This window comes from Henckelia pumila, chromosome 4, assembly GCF_033568475.1.
Source record: "Henckelia pumila isolate YLH828 chromosome 4, ASM3356847v2, whole genome shotgun sequence".
Lineage (NCBI taxonomy): Eukaryota > Viridiplantae > Streptophyta > Magnoliopsida > Lamiales > Gesneriaceae > Henckelia > Henckelia pumila.
Window position 1 is genome coordinate 224,536,419 of NC_133123.1, and position 18,116 is coordinate 224,554,534.

The following is an 18,116-nucleotide window of genomic DNA, read 5'->3' on the forward strand; positions in this document are numbered from 1 at the left end:
TCTGAAGATTTTGAAAGGTTCAAAGAATTCAGAAATGAAGTAGAGAAAAAATTGGAACGAAGCATCAAGACACTATGATCGAATCGAGGTGGCAAGAACTTGAGTGCTGAATTCCAAGAGTATCTTATGGAAAATGAGATTCTCTCGCTGTGGAATCCGCCTGCTACAGCTCAGTTGAATTGTGTTTCAGAACATCGTAACCAAACTTTCATGGACATGGTTTGGTCTATGATGGGGTTCATGGAGTTGCCGCCATCTTTTTTGGAGATATGCGCTTGAAACAGTGGCACTATTGTTGAAAAATGTTCATTCAAAGGCAGTTGATAAGATGCCATATGAGATATGGATGAGAAAGCCTCCTAAGTATTCTTATATTAGAACATGGGGGTGCCCTGCTTATGTGAAGCAGACGGTGGGAGATAAATTGGATGATCGATCCATTCTATGCTACTTCGTGGGATATCCAATAAATTCGGTTTGATATTATTTTTATCATCCAAAAGAAACAAAGATGTTTGTTTCTAGGAATTTAACCTTCTTGGAGAAGGAATTTCTATTGGATAAAAAAATGGCAGATGATAGAACTCGAAAAGGTTCGAGAAACACCCACGGTTGTAGAGTCCATTCCCAAATAGCCAAGATAGGAGATACAAGCTCCTAGGAGATCCAATAGGGTCTCGAGACCTCCTATGAGGTATGGTCTGCTTCTTGAAGAAGTCCATGATGATCCTGACCATGGATATGATCCAAGGACCTTCAAGAAAGCGTAATCTGATGCCGATTCATCCAAGTGGCTTGAAGCTATGAAATTTGAGATGAATTTCATGCATTCGAACCAAATGTGGAATTTTATAGATCCACCTAAGAAAATTGTTCTTATAAGGTGTAAATGGATTTACAAGAGGAAACTTGGGGCGGATGGGAAGGTGGTGACCTTCAAGGTGCGATTTGTAGTAAAAAGGTTATACTCAAATACAAGGAGTTTACTTTGAGGAAACTTTTTCTCCAGTTGCAATGTTCAAGTCTATTAGGATAATTCTAGCCATAGTAGCATGTTATGAATATGAAATATGGCAGATGGATGTTAAGACAATTTTCTTAATGGGGATATTAAGAAAGAGATTTACATGTCTCAGCCATAAGGGTTCACATCTATCGGAAGTGAGCATAAGGTATACAAACTTCAGAGATCTATCTATGGTCTCAAACAAACATCTAGGAGCAAGAACCTCAGATTTGATGGTACAATCAAAACTTTTGGTTTTACTAAGAATCTTTAGGATCCTTATGTGTATAAGAAGGTCAGTGGGAGTGCTGTGACATTCCTAGTACTTTATGTGGATGACATTCTACTCATTAGAAATGATGTAGGAATGTTGCAGTCAACTAAAGTATGATTAGCAAGTAAGTTCTCGATGCAAGACCGGGTGAAACATCTTTTGTATTGGGAATACAGATCTATCAGGATAGATTGAAAAGATTGCTTGGTATCACCCACTCTACATACATTGATACCATCGTGAAGTGGTTCTCGATGGAAGAGTCCAGAAGAGGGCATCTACCAATGTGTCATGATGTGTCACTATCCAAGTCCACGTCTCCCAATACTGATGTATAGATAGTGATGATGACACGCATATGCTATTGGTAGTATCATGTATGAGATGACATCTACACATCATGACGTTGCAATTGCACTGAGTGTTGCAAGTAGATATCAATCGAACCCACGAAAGACTAAGAATGTGTTCTTGTTCTATGGGACGGAGCACTAAAATTGAAAGTTTATACCGACTCTAGCTTCCAAAGCGATATCGATGAATTAAATTCAACCTCTGGGTTTGTATTCATGCTCAATGGTGTTGCTTTCTATTGGAAGATTTTCAAGCAAGACAACAATGCAGATTCCACCACTGAGACCGAATACATTTATTCATCAGATGTTTGGATGAGAAATTTCATCCAAGATTTGTGGGTTATTCCTAATGGAGTTTCTCCAGGTCTCATCAGATATCCAAACGTATACTGAGAAAATACCACATCATCCGAGAGATTGTGGAAGAGGAGAGGTGTAATTTCGCAAGGTCGCCTCCGTAGATAATGTTATTGAACCACTAACTAAGCCTTTACCAGGACCATTGTTCGAAAAGAATCGCTAATCAATGGGTTTGAAGCATATGGGTAGTTGGCTCTAGTGAAAGAGGGAGATTGTTAGAGTATGTGTCCGTCGAGCCAAGTGTTGGCCGATGGTCCTTGAGAGAACTCTTGTATGACAATATTTATTTTATAATATTTGACATTATTTAATTTGGCACACTTTTATCTGTATACTCATGCAAACTGCATAGATAAAGCAATTGAATATACAAATAGTAGAAAAAATATGAGATGGTCATGTGATGACTATCATGAAACTCATATTTAAAATACAGTATATTCTAAACTGTTCTTAGTCGATTAGCTGCCACAAAGAAGGATAAAGTCCACTCGAGCTTGAGACCAGTATTTGCGATGTGAGTACCACGTAAAATTGGTAGGGAACATGGTGATGTCCAAGCATGCAAATAGGTGCTCCTTGTAAGGTGCACTGAACAACCCTTCCTAAAGAAATTTTCCAAGTGGTTCTCACTTATTGAGGGGAATAGTCCTAGTTTATGGTTGTATACCATTAGTCCTTATGACCCGGGACAACATGGAGACTATATATGATAGAGCTTCACTTTGACTTGTTTACCAACTAAAATGGGGTCATCAATTGGCAATGTTGGGTGTTGTGTCAAAACATATAGGAGTCAATTAATTGTAGTCGGGGATTCACCGCTTACCTACGGGTATGTATATCCTATGTGTTTTCATGCATATGTTGTGGGGCCTCGGGTTGCTAATTTCAAATCTTAAGGGCAATTAATGAATAAGCATTATTAATCTAATAAGGATCAAACAATTTTTTTTTTCAAAGGGGGGTGGGCTCGGGCGGTCAAAAACTACCGCCCGGGCGCCCCTGATTTTTTCCAAAACAGAAGGCTCGCGCTCGGGCTACTAAAAACTGCAGCTCGGGCGCTTCCTGGGCAGAATTTTACCCTTTTTTTCAGCAGCCATTCTTGATCCTTTCCATCCATTCCAAGCTATCAAATTCAAGTCTAAAACATGTATATAAGGTCCAAATCATGCATATAAACATAAACAAGGTCTCAAACATTTATACATGTATTTGTTACATCGAACAAGTCGCTAAATAACGATAAACGACATAAACTATCTCAAGTTTCATACATGCGTTCCAAAACCAACAAGTTCTAAGGTTTGATGCTTTTAGATCTCAAGACTTCATCTACAACCCGAGTCCTCACGTGCTAGACTCTCTCCAAACTGTCAATAATGTCGATGACCAGCTTCTGCCCCATCTGTTGTCGTGCACACATACAAAACAAGACAACAGCCGGATAAACTCCGGTGAGAAATCAATCTCAGTATAACCAACATATAGAAAGCGTTAAATAAATCATATCGAATCTATTTAAACTCGACTCAACAAATAGAGTAAATTAACGCTTCGCATAAGAAATGATTCATATAACTTCGAGGCCATCAAGATTCATAAATGATCTTGACATGGATATCCATCTAACGAGTTCGTAACCGACTCGCAAATAAGGTTAACAGCAACCTTGGCATAGAATCAATTCAATATAGCATCATATCAACTCAAATTTAAAGATCCACTACCTGGGATGGATCGACAACATCACAATCAAATCAAAACATAAACAAGTATGTGGTTTTTACGGGCCAACTCAAAAATAGTCGTTCTTGAGTTTCAAAGTCCCTACTTCACGATGTCGTCATTATACCTTCTAATATCTCGGTTCTGAACTCTTCAATCTGAAATATAACAACCAAAATACTCATATCAAACTTCATTCAAGACTATTATTTTAGAAACGAATCAAAACCATTAATCGATCGTCAATCAAACTCATTTCAAACCTCAACTCTTTCTTCTTCGGTTTAACTCGGCGTCTTGAATCATTGGCCTTCAAACTTTACTGAAATTGAAGAATAAAAATTCTATAACATTCATAACATCTAGATAACAACTTCAACTCAGATATAGGCTATCAAAACGGTCCAAAAAAACTCGATTCAACGGCATAGTGATTGAAAATCGGTAACCGACGTAATTCCGAAATCATTTCTAACTTCAAATCACTTCATATATGCCTCTAACTCAATAAACAGCATCTAAATCTTCATACCAACCATTATACATATCAAATATAAGCTGGAATTCATGGTTGAGTACAAATAACATAAGCTATTCAATCGAGTTTTGAATATATGAGCAATAGAATCTCAAGAACATAATCAAACCATAAAATCTGATCTCTGTTCATAAACCGATCTCAAAATCCATATAACACAACATAAAACTTACACGAGATCGAAGCCTTCGTTGCAAGGATTCTAGAACACTTTTCGGAATCGAAAACGGACGATCGAATCAAAAGATACAAGGATTTGAAAATCAAAACTCAAAAGAAAAGAAAGGATCTCGGCTCCTCTGTTCTTATTTCTGAATTCCTTAGACAATAACACGTTGACATGCTGAGTATTCGATTAAAATCTGATAACTTTAGCCAAAATTGCACTTTGGCCCCTTAATTCCTCATCAATTGCAATTCAGTCCTCGGCCCTTATTTTAATTCAATTTCAATTCTAAATAATTTAAGAATATTAGAATTTAAATCGAAACTCTAAATATTCCCAAATTAAATATACTCGGATTAAAATTAAATAAGTTTGGATTAATATTAATTAATCCCGGGCCTTACATTTCTCCCCCACTAAGACATGAGTTCGTCCTCGAATTCATAAGAAGTATAGATATGCAGACTGCATGCTCATAAGAATAAAGAATAACTGAAAACTGAATAAGAACTCACATCAGTGGAATAGATAAGGAAATCGTTGCTTCATATCATCTTCAACTTCCCACGTCGCTTCTTCAACTCCGTGCCGATTCCATTGAATCTTCACCAATGGAATTGTCTTCAATCGGAGTTGTTTTGTCTTCCTATCAAGAATCTGAATAGGTCGCTCGAAGTAGCAAAGAGTATCATCCAACTCAGCTTCATCAGATCGAATTACATGAGATGCATCAGATATATACTTCCTTAACATCGATACATGAAAGACATCATGTATTCCAGATAAAGACATAGGAAGAGCGAGTCGATAAGCTAGATTGCCTATCTTCTCGAGAATCTCATACGGCCCAATATACCTCGGAGATAATTTTCCTCGTTTTCCAAATCGAACTGTGCCCCTGAACGGTGAAATCTTCAGAAACACTCTATCTCCCTGATCAAAAGATAATGGCCGTCGTCGTATATCTGCATATCTGGACTGTCTGTGATGTGCTGTTCTCATTCTCTGCTGTATCAGTTTCACCTTCTCAGTCATCTATCTGATCATATCTGGCCCTAACTCAGGTACCTCAGAAACATCATCCCAATACAAAGGCGATCGACACTTCTTTCCATATAATGCTTCAAATGGTGTAATCTCTATACTCGTCTGATAACTGTTGTTATAAGAAAATTCCACAAGTGGTATAGAATTTTTCAATGTAACACCAAAATCAAGTACTACAGCTCTAAGCATATCCTCAAGCATCTGAATAGTTCGTTCAGATTGACCGTCAGTTTGAGGATGATAAGCGGTACTCAAATGTAAACGCGTACCTAGAGCTTCCTGTAGGCTATGCCAAAAGTGCGAAGTAAACCTCGGATCTCGGTCAGATACAATCGGCTTTGGCACACCGTGTAGTCTTACCACTTCTCGAATATAGAGATCCGCCATTTGATCATGACGATAAGTCATTCGGTAAGGAATAAAGCACGCAGATTTCATCAATCTGTCGATGATCACCCAAACAGCATCGCATCCTCGAGATGATCGTGGTAACTTCGTTACAAAGTCCATGGAAATGTGATCTCATTTCCATTCAGGAATTGATAAACTCTGTAATAAGCCACCCGGTTTCTTTCTTTCAGCCTTCACCTGTTGGCAATTTAAACATTTAGATACAAATTCAGTCACATCAGACTTCATTTGTTTCCACCAGTACTGACTCTTCAAGTCATTGTACATCTTTCTGTCTCCAGGGTGAACACTATAGCAACTGCAATGGGCTTCTTTCAAAATATTCTGTCTCAATTCTGCAATATTGGGAACAACTATTCGGTCATCCACATACAAGATATCATCGTCACTAACCTTGTACTCAGACTGATGTCCTGATCGGATCATTTCAATCGATTTCTGTACATTCTGATCAGCTTTCTGTGCTTCTTTGATACGAATTAGCAATTCTGGCTCAGCACTGATTGCATACACTCTCATCGGCCTTCTATCTGTCTCAAATACATACCCAGAACTACAACAATCTTCAATCAAATTAGATACACCTACCATAGACAAGGATAAAGCACATACCTTTCTACTCAGGGCATCCGCTGTTGCATTAGATTTCCCCGGATAGTATTTGATTTCACAATCAAAATCCTTCAATAAATCAAGCCATCGTCGTTGTCTCATATTCAGTTCGGATTGTGAGAACAGATACTTCAAACTTTTGTGATCAGAAAAGATTTCAAACTTCTCGTCATATAAGTAATGTCTCCAGATCTTTAATGCAAAGACGATTGCAGCCAATTCAAGATCATGAATCGGATACTTGACTTCATGTGGTTTTAGTTTTCGAGAAGCATAAGCGACAACATGTCCTTTCTGCATTAAAATACATCCCAAACCCTGGTGAGAATCATCACAATAAACAACAAAATCACCAGTACCTGTAGGGATTTTCAACACCGGCACTCTAGTCAATCTCTTCTTTAGTTCGATAAAACTCCTTTCACACGCTTCAGACCAAATAAATGATGCATTCTTCTGTGTAAGCTGTGTAATAGGCTTCGCTATCGATGAAAAATCTCGAATGAATCAACGGTAATAACCAGCTAAGCCCATAAAACTTTGAATTTCTGGTACAGATGTCGGTCTCTACCAACTAATCACAGCTTCAACTTTACTCGGATCAACCGAAATGTCATCTCCTGAAATTATATGACCAAGAAAAACAACTCTTTGCAACCAAAATTCACATTTGGACAACTTGGCATATAATTTCTCTTCTCTTAATGTTCTCAGTACAATTCGGAGATGATCAGCATGTTCACACAGATTCTTAGAGTATATCAAAATATCATCGATAAAGATAATCACAAAGTCATCTAAATATCTTTGAAATACTCTATTCATCAATCCCATAAAAACTGCTGGTGCATTTGTTAGACCAAAAGGCATGACTATGAATTCATAATGGCCATACCTGGTCCTAAATGCAGTCTTAGGAATATCCTCGTCTCTAACCCTCAACTGATGATAACCGGATCGTAGATCAATCTTTGAATATACTGACGATCCCTACAATTGATCAAATAAATCATCGATACGAGGTAAAGGATAACGATTCTTTACCGTTGCTTTGTTCAATTTCCGGTAGTCAATACATAATCTCATCGATCCGTCTTTCTTTCTAACAAATAATACCGGAGCACCCCATGGGGATACACTCGGTCTGATATATCCTTTGGCCCACAAATCTTTAAGTTGGTCTTTCAGTTCTTTCAGTTCAATCGGTGCCATTCGGTAAGGTGCTTTCGATATCGGCTGTGTACCTGGCATCAATTCAATACTGAAGTCTACCTCTATGAATGGTGGCAATCCCGGAATCTCGTCAGGGAATACATCTGCAAACTCATTCACCACTGGTAGATCAGTTAATTTCGGACTAGTCCTCAGCATATCGACTGCATAGATCAAAAATCCCTCTGCTCCCTTCTGTAACAAATCAGTCATAGCAATAACAGATATCAAAGGAATTCTGGCTCGTGATCCCTTACCATAGAATTTCCATTCATCAGTCATATCAGGTTTGAACTTCACGATCTTCTGAAAACAGTCCACTGTTGCTCTGTACTTGGTTAACATATCGATACCAATTATACAATCAAAATCAGACAAACCAAGAACGATACAGTCAAGCTCAAATTCATTACCTTCGTACTGTAGTACACAGTTTCTAACAAACTTCATTGACACTATACCTTTTTCCAACGGTGAAGATATAGACACTACAGTAGTTAATGACTCAACAGGCAATGAATACAACGTAACAAAGTGTTCATATATGAAGTTATGCGACGCACCCGTATCGAATAAGACATAGGCATAATAACCATAAAGAGAACAGTTACCTGCAATCACATCGTCTGGTGCCGCTTGTGCTTGCTCTTCAGTCAATGCAAACACTCTTGCTTGTTGCCTCGGAGGTTGATTCACTGACTGACCTCCTCCTCCTCCTGTTCTACCCTATGCTGCTGGTTGTGGCTAAAATGAATGCACAGAATATCCTAATTGAACCACTGGTCTCGATGATCCAGCACCCTTTGCACCTCCAGAACCACGCTGTGGGTAGACTCGTGCAAAATGACCTGTCTGATTGCAAATGTGACAAGTACCAAAAACTCCTCGGCATTGTTCACTGGTATGTCGACCTCCACACTTGGTGCAATATACATCGGACCTCTGTACAGCTCGAGACTGTCGAGATCCACTGGAACTAGAAGAGCTACCACCAGGACGTTTAAACTATTTCCCTTTGCCCTTGAAAAAAATTTTCTTTCCACTACTACTTCCTCCAGCTTCAAATCGAGGTGGTGGTGGAATCTGTGGCTGCTCTTGCGGCTGTCTCACTGGCTGTGATACAAAATGTGCTTCTCTTTGCCTCAGTATCCCTGCTTCAGCTCCCTTTGCACGATTCAGAGCATCGGCAAAGGTATTCGGTCTTCCCGAATTTACAAGTGTGAACACATCAGGATTCAAGTCATTGATAAATTGATCGGCTTAAGCTTCATCACTAACAACAATATGTGGAGCAAACTTCAACAGGCTAGTGAACTTTGCAACATATTCCTCGATATTTAACTGTCCCTGTTGCAAACTCGCAAACTCTGCTCCTTTGTCCTTGCGATAAGACACAGGAAAGAAACGCTGATAGAAAGCAGTTCGAAATACAGACCAGGTAATAATAGTACCTTGATTTTCCAATGCTCTCTTCGTCACTATCCACCAACTCTTGGCAAGGCCATGTAGTTGATGAATCACAAGTCTGACACGACGTCATCTATATAGTCGAGGGACTCGAATAACTGCTCAATATCTTCCAATCAATTTTCACATTCCACAGCATTCTCCGTTCCTTGCAATTTCGGTGGTTTGAATGATTGGAATCATTTCAGAAGTTTCTCCATCGGATTAGCATCACTGAACTCATCAGTAGAAGTACTACCCTATCCATGTTCAGTTGCTATCACTGGGACCTGTGCAGCATTGGTCTGTTCTGGTTCATTCACTGCCAATGTATGTCTAACTCTCGGTGCTGGTCGGGGAGGCATATCTGATAATCAAACAGATTAGTGTACAGTTCAATCTCAAATAGAACAAGTCTGTTTTAGTCCACAACGCCTTCTCAAAAGATCAAATCTGATTCAGTCTTAGTCATTCATGCTTCCAATCATATCAGATAACAGATAGCATGCAATTCTTAAAGCTGTAAAACAAGTCAGATAATAAACATGCTTCAAGAAGAACTAAATCAGAATAAAAGACTCGATCTACCCCGCTCATCTATTCCCAGTTCGAGAAACTTATGCTCTGATACCACCTGTTGTGGGGCCTCGGGTTGCTAATCTCAAATCTTAAGGGCAATTAATGAATAAGCATTATTAATCTAATAAGGAAAGAATAAGGATCAAACAATTTTTTTTTTTTCAAAGGGGGGTGGGCTCGGGCGGTCAAAAACTACCGTCCGGGCGCCCCTGATTTTTTCCAAAACAGAAGGCTCGCGCTCGGGCTGCTAAAAACTACAGCTCGGGCGCTTCCTGGGCAGAATTTCACCCTGTTTTTCAGCAGCCATTCTTGATCCTTTCCATCCATTCCAAGCTATCAAATTCAAGTCTAAAACATGTATATAAGGTCCAAATCATGCATATAAACATAAACAAGGTCTCAAACATCTATACATGTATTTGTTACATCGAACAAGTCGCTAAATAACGATAAACGACATAAACTATCTCAAGTTTCATACATGCATTCCAAAACCAACAAGTTCTAAGGTTTGATGCTTTTAGATCTCAAGACTTTATCTACAACCCGAGTCCTCACGTGCTAGACTCTCTCCCAGCTGTCAATAACGTTGATGACCAGCTTCTGCCCCATCTGTTGTCGTGCACGCATACAAAACAAGACAACAGCCGGATAAACTCCGGTGAGAAATCAATCTCAGTATAACCAACATATAGAAAGCGTTAAATAAATCATATCGACTCTATTTAAACTCGACTCAACAAATAGAGTAAATTAACGCTTTGCATAAGAAATGATTCATATAACTTCGAGGCCATCAAGATTCATAAATGATCTTGACATGGATATCCATCTAACGAGTTTGTAACCGACTCGCAAATAAGGTTAACAGCAACCTTGACATAGAATCAATTCAATATAGAATCATATCAACTCAAATTTAAAGATCCACTACCTGGGATGGATCGACAACATCACAATCAAATCACAACATAAACAAGTATGTGGTTTTTACGGGCGAACTCAAAAATAGTCGTTCTTGAGTTTCAAAGTCCCTACTTCGCGATGTCGTCATTATACCTTCTAATATCTCGGTTCTGAACTCTTCAATCTGAAATATAACAACCAAAATACTTATATCAAACTTCATTCAAGACTATTATTTTAGAAACGAATCAAAACCATTAATCGATCGTCAATCAAACTCATTTCAAACCTCAACTCTTTCTTCTTCGGTTTAACTCGGCGTCTTGAATCATTGGCCTTCAAAATTGACTGAAATTGAAGAATAAAAATGCTATAACATTCATAACATCTAGATAACAACTTCAACTCAGATATAGGCTATCAAAACGGTCCAAAAAAACTCGATTCAACGACATAGCGATTGAAAATCGGTAACCGACGTAATCCCAAAATCATTTCTAACTTCAAATCATTTCATATATGCCTCTAACTCAATAAACAGCATCTAAATCTTCATACCAACCATTATACATATCAAATATAAGCTGGAATTCATGGTTGAGTACAAATTACATAAGCTATTCAATCCAGTTTCGAATATACGAGCAATAGAATCTCAAGAACATAATCAAACCATAAAATCTGATCTCTGTTCATAAACTGATCTCGAAATACATATAACACAACATAAAACTTACACGATATCTAAGCCTTCGTTGCAAGGATTCCAGAACACTTTTCGGAATCGAAAACGGACGATCGAATCAAAAGATACAAGGATTTGAAAATCAAAACTCAAAAGAAAAGAAAGGATCTCGGCTCCTCTGTTCTTATTTCTGAATTCCTTAGACAATAACACATTGACATGCTGAGTATTCGATTAAAATCTGATAACTTTAGCCAAAATTGCACTTTGGCCCCTTAATTTCTCATCAATTGCAATTCAGTCCTCGGCCCTTATTTTAATTCAATTTCAATCCTAAATAATTTAAGAATATTAGAATTTAAATCGAAACTCTAAATATTCCCAAATTAATATACTCGGATTAAAATTAAATAAGTTCGGATTAATATTAATTAATCCCGGGCCTTACATATGTAGCTTGAAATCTCTGATCAGAGTAGATGGTAATTAAGAAAGGATTTCTTGAATTACACCATTGATGCAACTACGACATGACACATAGTTATCGATTCAATGACAACTTTCGATAAACCAATGGTTGTCGAATCGGTCAGGATATATGAGTTGAAGAGACCGTACTGTACGCTAACCATAATTCAATGGTTCTTGCAGGCACTATCATTTGATACCTAGTAAGTCATGTAAGCGATGCTGCTAGATATTTAACATGATTGGTTAGGTACTATCAGACTTGAGTTTTCTGGCGTTCTTATTATCACGAAGTTGATAAATAAGAATGAAGCTATATATGGTATACTCATATAAAGGACTTGTTGATCCCAAATCACATGGAGATATGAACCCACTGCTAGTTGTATCAATGAACCATTGAGGGTTACACAAGTACTAGCTTTCTAGATCTTGTTGATAATAAAATTAGTTCAATGTGTTGAACAACTTATAAAGGAGTTTATAAGTGAAATAAATTAGAAGTATGACTTTTAACGAAAAATAAATGGAAAGTAACTTTTAATTTGTGAATATATTTCAAGATTAAAAGTTAACTTGAATAAAATAATTATTTTTGAAAATTGTGATTTTCAAAATTATTATTATGAACTTAATTAAATTAATTCAAGTGTTGAATTAATTAAACACTAATGGGCCTTGTAGAGTCCAAATAATTAATTTAATTTAAGTGTTGAATTAATTAAATACTATTGGATCTTGTAGAGCCCAAATAAAAATAGTGTTGAATAATTATTACACTAGTGCGCTTGAATGAGTTCAAGTTTGATTTAATTGATTGATTAAACTTAAATGAGTTTGAGTTTGATAATTAATTAAATATTAAGTTCATGAGCCATGTTAATATATATGTGTTTGACATATAATATATACAATACATGAGAGAATGAATATTAAGGAGTAAAGACAAAGTGCACACTTTTTTATGCATGTTTTTACTTTTTTTCATGCATGTTTTATCTTTTGTCATAACACATTTTTTAAGTACCAAGACAAGAAATATTTCTCACAATTTTTCTCCTTGTGGCCGAACACATCCCATATTATTCTCCATATTTTTGTCTTTCAACTTGGAAGAAAAGACAAAGAAAATCTCAATGAAAAATGTTATAAATATTCTAGTGCATATCTATAAAATAATAATACTATATATATCATACTTAAAATAATTTTACGTAACTTAATATACACTAAATAAATAAATATATTACATAAAATCTATTAACCAAATCATGATAAAATCTCATGCACAAAAATTCCATAACTAAATAATTAAATAATATTACTACAACAATTTCATGCAACTTGAACATAAATACGTAAATATAAAATCTATGCATAAGTTAATATACAATTTATAAATATATATAAGTATATTACATGCAAATAAATACATAAAATTAATTACTAAATCATGAACAAATTTCATGAAGAAAAATCTCATAACTAAATTCTTAAATAATATTTTTTCCATAAATTCATGCAAACTTAAAAAATAAATACTTAAATCTAAAATTCATACATACTCTAAAAATTCAAAATAATAAAATATGTGCGGAATATTTATTCTAACTCTCAAACATAAATATCATAAATAAAGCTATGGTCACGGGTACTAGCTGTATGTATGCTCATACGCCCTCGCCGCCAGTCAGGACCACATTTTCTTCATTATTCTCATACTCACCTGCATCATTTAAATCTAATGAGTCTAGAGTCTCAGCACGTTATATCCTTATGTAACTACATGAAACCACACACAAACACACATCATATAAAATACGTGAATATACTTATACGTGCAAGATCTTAAAAATATATGCATATGAACATGTATAAATTAATCATAACCATCATCATCATATTATATTATAAAATCATACTTAATAAATTTCATGAATTGTCATGTCTAAGTTTCTGAATTCTCAACAGGTTGTATCCATGTCGGTGGCCTCATACTTAACGATTGATCAATCATAAAAACCAACGTACCTGGCGGTGGGGTTTCCACCTCTGTGCTGCCACTTCACCTACACTCGATGTTGGATCCATAAGCTCATTATAACATAAACATTATCAAGAAGGTCACCGGGCCCAGGTATCCCGGCCTCCAACCACATCACTTTCCACCTTCACTTCAACTTCCATAAAAATATTATTTTTTCTTAACATGCCTTAAATTTCTCATTAAAATAAAAATTCTTTCATGATGAATGAGCAAAAAAAATCATCTTATTTCTTTATTCTCATAAAAAATTAGTCCGTAAATATATATTTAATTTATATTCATAAAATCTCATACTTATACTTACATAATAAAAATACATGTTTGAATTAAATATATATTTACAGACTATTTATTTTTTCATGGACTTGTTCGAGCTGCTGACCCCTTAGACTTAAGCTCATAAAAATTCTAAATTGACCCAATAACTGAACTTAGGTCCATTAACTTATATTTTTGCCCAAATGTATTATTCAATCCCGATTAATACTTAACTTCACCTAATAAATTTCTTAAGCCCATTAACAACTTAATATGTCCATTAAATCATAACTTAAACTATTAAACAAAATAAATTAAAATACTCGAGCTCAACTAATATAACTCGGACTCAGACTCATCTAACTTAGCTCACAATATTTTATACCCGACTCGGACCCAAGAACCCGAGCCCGGCCCGAAAAACACCGAAATTCAGAACTTAAGCTGGGTTGTCCCATGACCAGCGATCAGCAGCCCTATATGGGCTTCGGCCGCCAGGATCCTGCCACCACCGGCCAGAGCACCACCCATCATACCTAGCCCACATCTAGACGGTTCCAACAAAACCAACCCCAACCCCTAAATCATCTTATGGACCCGAAACCAGCCTCTTCTTCCTCAACCTATAATCTGCTCGAGCGTAGAACACAAACTCAGACTTCATGTCATTTAGCCGCCTGGATCCGGACATCACCGGCCAGAAACCACCTGGAGGAATTTTCCCAATGTCTTGGGGTTCTAACACAACTAGAACCAGCCTCAAACTCGCACCCTACAGCCTACACGATCCATTCTCCCAGAACTGCTCAACCTGCGTGCCTGGTGCATGTTTCTGTTCCTGTTTCCTTTCCAGCATATTCATGGTTCATGAACCCATCCAACTCGATCCTAGGTACCCTAGTTCAGATTCCTAACCAAGTATCAGCATGCTGAAACGTGTCATAGTATAAAAACGTGAGAAAATCTGAGAATCAAGCCATAAACGTGGACTGCTCAAAATTTTCATGCATAATCTTCAATCAAAACCACATACACATGCAAGATCAATCCTTTTATGTATAAACCAATGTAGTATGACTTAAATAGTGTTCAATAAGGGAATTGAAACGTGCCTTGTTGAATATTTATTCAAAAAGTCGGTATCAACGCGTATCAGCCCATCGGAATGAACGACCTTCGAAAACTTCCTTAAATCTTCAAAAAAATCGTGAGATGTGTGTGATGGGATGAGGGAACGTGATGAAGATATGGTGATGGCAGCTGAGGAAAATAACGTGAGTGTGGGGAGGGAGAATGAGGGCCAAACCTTAATATTTGTTTATGGGTTAATGGGTTGGGTTTTTGCTAAATAATTAAAATATTTAAACCCAATTAATCAAACTCACAAAAAAAAATGATATATTTTCATGTAATTTCGAAATAAACTAGTATGGGCTTTTGAAAGCTAAATAAAAACTTTCAAAATGGATCATTTTGGTGATAATTGGACTTATATATATACATATATTTAAAACTATTATTTTCTAAAAATAAAATCTCAAAATAATAAATTCTGGCTCTTAAAAATCCCTTGTAAAAATTTTGGATAAAAAATCTCTTGCTCGTTCGTCCACGGTCTCGTCTACGCAATCACAAAATAACTTTATCAAATAAATTCATAAATTACATAATAGCGGGTTAAATATCGTAAAACATTTAAAACATACAAATAAATCACTTAATTTGCATAATATCACATAAAATTATTTTAATCTCTTTTTAGTTTATTCTAAAACTATTAAATCCTTTAGTTATGCATGCGGGTTTACGTGACGAATTTCCGAGCGTTACACTTTGTATTTTGTCATAACACATTTTTTAAGTACCAAGACAAGCAATATTCCTCTCAATTATTCTCCTAGTGGCCGAACACATCCCATATTATTCTCCATATTTCTGTCTTTCAACTTGGGAGAAAAGACAACGAAAATCTCAATGAAAAATGCTATAAATATTCTAATGCATATTTATAGTGGATCTTGTTTGACTAGTCGTGGACCTAATTTGAAGAAAGGAATCAATTTCGAACAAGGAGTGTTCTTGGATGCTTGAATCCTTTTGAGCAAGGTGTGCTCTTGGAAGGTTGTAGATAGTGTCTACCATTTCAAGAGTTAAGTTGTTTGCAACTTGGTTGGAGCCATAAATCAATCTTTTGAGATTGATAGGTAAAATATCTTAAACATCCTATGGATATTTAATATTTTTGAATGCTACACATGTGCTCGATTTTTACATAAAATTTTAAACTTCCGTTGCGCTTTCGGGCACAAGAGAACCGATCCAACAAAACGGTCCATCACTTCATATTCTAGGGCTAGCGACATGTCTGACATCAGCCTGATCAACAGATTTGAAATTTGAAATTCAAACTTTTGCCGCCGGAGGAGAGGATAACCATGGCAGTGCCATATAGGAGTGTCAGGGTTATTGACCAGGACAGCGAGCAGGGCTCTAGCCCGACTATTTTAGGAAGGAGTGGTGATATCCTGGGAAGCCGGAGGTATCAAGGTTTCGAGTAAGCAGGAACATCAGGTTTGTTCCATAATAAGAGAATAAGCCAGGCTTTACGGGTTGGGCTGGTAGCTCGGGGTTAAAGACATAGCCCATCTCGGGTGGATATATGAGATCGGAAAGACCAAGTCTTCGTGACTCAGTCAACGTCTATTCTTCAGGGGCACGATCTCCACGTTGACATAACCCCGGTCCTCCCGGTTGGATCATGTGTGACAGGTAGACGTGGTTAGTCCATGCACCCACGACTCAGATCGTAGCCACTATCCCGAAATTGTGGACTCTCTCTCTCTCTCTCTCTCTCTCTCTCTCTCTCTCTCTCTCTCTCTCTCTCTCTCTCTCTCTCTCTCTCTCTCTCTCTCTCTCTCTCTCTCTCTCTCTCTCTCTCTCTCTCTCTCTCTCTCTCTCTCTCTTTTTGTGTGTGGCCACATGTATTTGTAGACATACGTTCATCTCAATTTCAAAAACACTATATTTATCATTTTTTCTTTAAGCCCACTTTATATATGAATCTAACTTCGATGTCGTTGAAAAACCTTTCGGCGCCCCCACTAACGTTCTTTCGTTGCATTTCTCTTGTGTGCAAATCATCCTTGCTCAAGAGAAAACACATCTTAGCTCAGCTTACCACTTATCATTCTTACCAGTCCGGCTAACTCATCAGGCCCACCTTGCTACCTTGACAGCCTAGGCATCCGGTTTACCAAAACCACATCAGGTTTGATAAAAAAAAAATATATATTTAAAAAAGGGTTTGAAAAAAAAAATGTTTTTTTTGTTTAACTAAATTTTTTTTAATCCAATAAACATTTTTTTATCACACTTCTTTTTAAATATATAAAATTTATATTTAATTTCTACTACATTTTTTATTCAAATTTGATATTTAATTTAAAATTTTCGCTTGTGCGGTTAACAACACATAATTAAATTAATCTATTTGTTCATCCAAATTTATAGTTTTTCAAAATAAATCAAATTAAAAAAAATATTTTAACCATATTTATATAAAGATGAAATTATTACAATTTTTCTAAAAAAATACTTTCAAAATAAAATATTTTTGTTTCCAAACTAATTTGACAAAATTATAGTCTGAATATTTATAAAAAGGTTTATTACAATTTTCCTTAAAAAAATTTCAAAATAAAATACTTTTGCTTTTATCAATCCGACAAGATATATTTATTGTACTATAATTATTAATGATTGCATTTGATATATTCAAGACATAACAACAATTTTTATTTTTGTTCGATTGTAATTATATATTTTTCTAAAAACTTATCTTATAATTTTTTTTGTCTTCCTAAAACTTTTTTTTTATGATTATCGAATAAAAAATCAAAACAAAAAAATTAAAATTTGCAGGAAAAAAATAAAAGTTTTATAAGAAAAATAATATATAATATAATATATGTTTTTATAAATTATATAATTAAAAATTTTTTAAAAAAATAAAATACG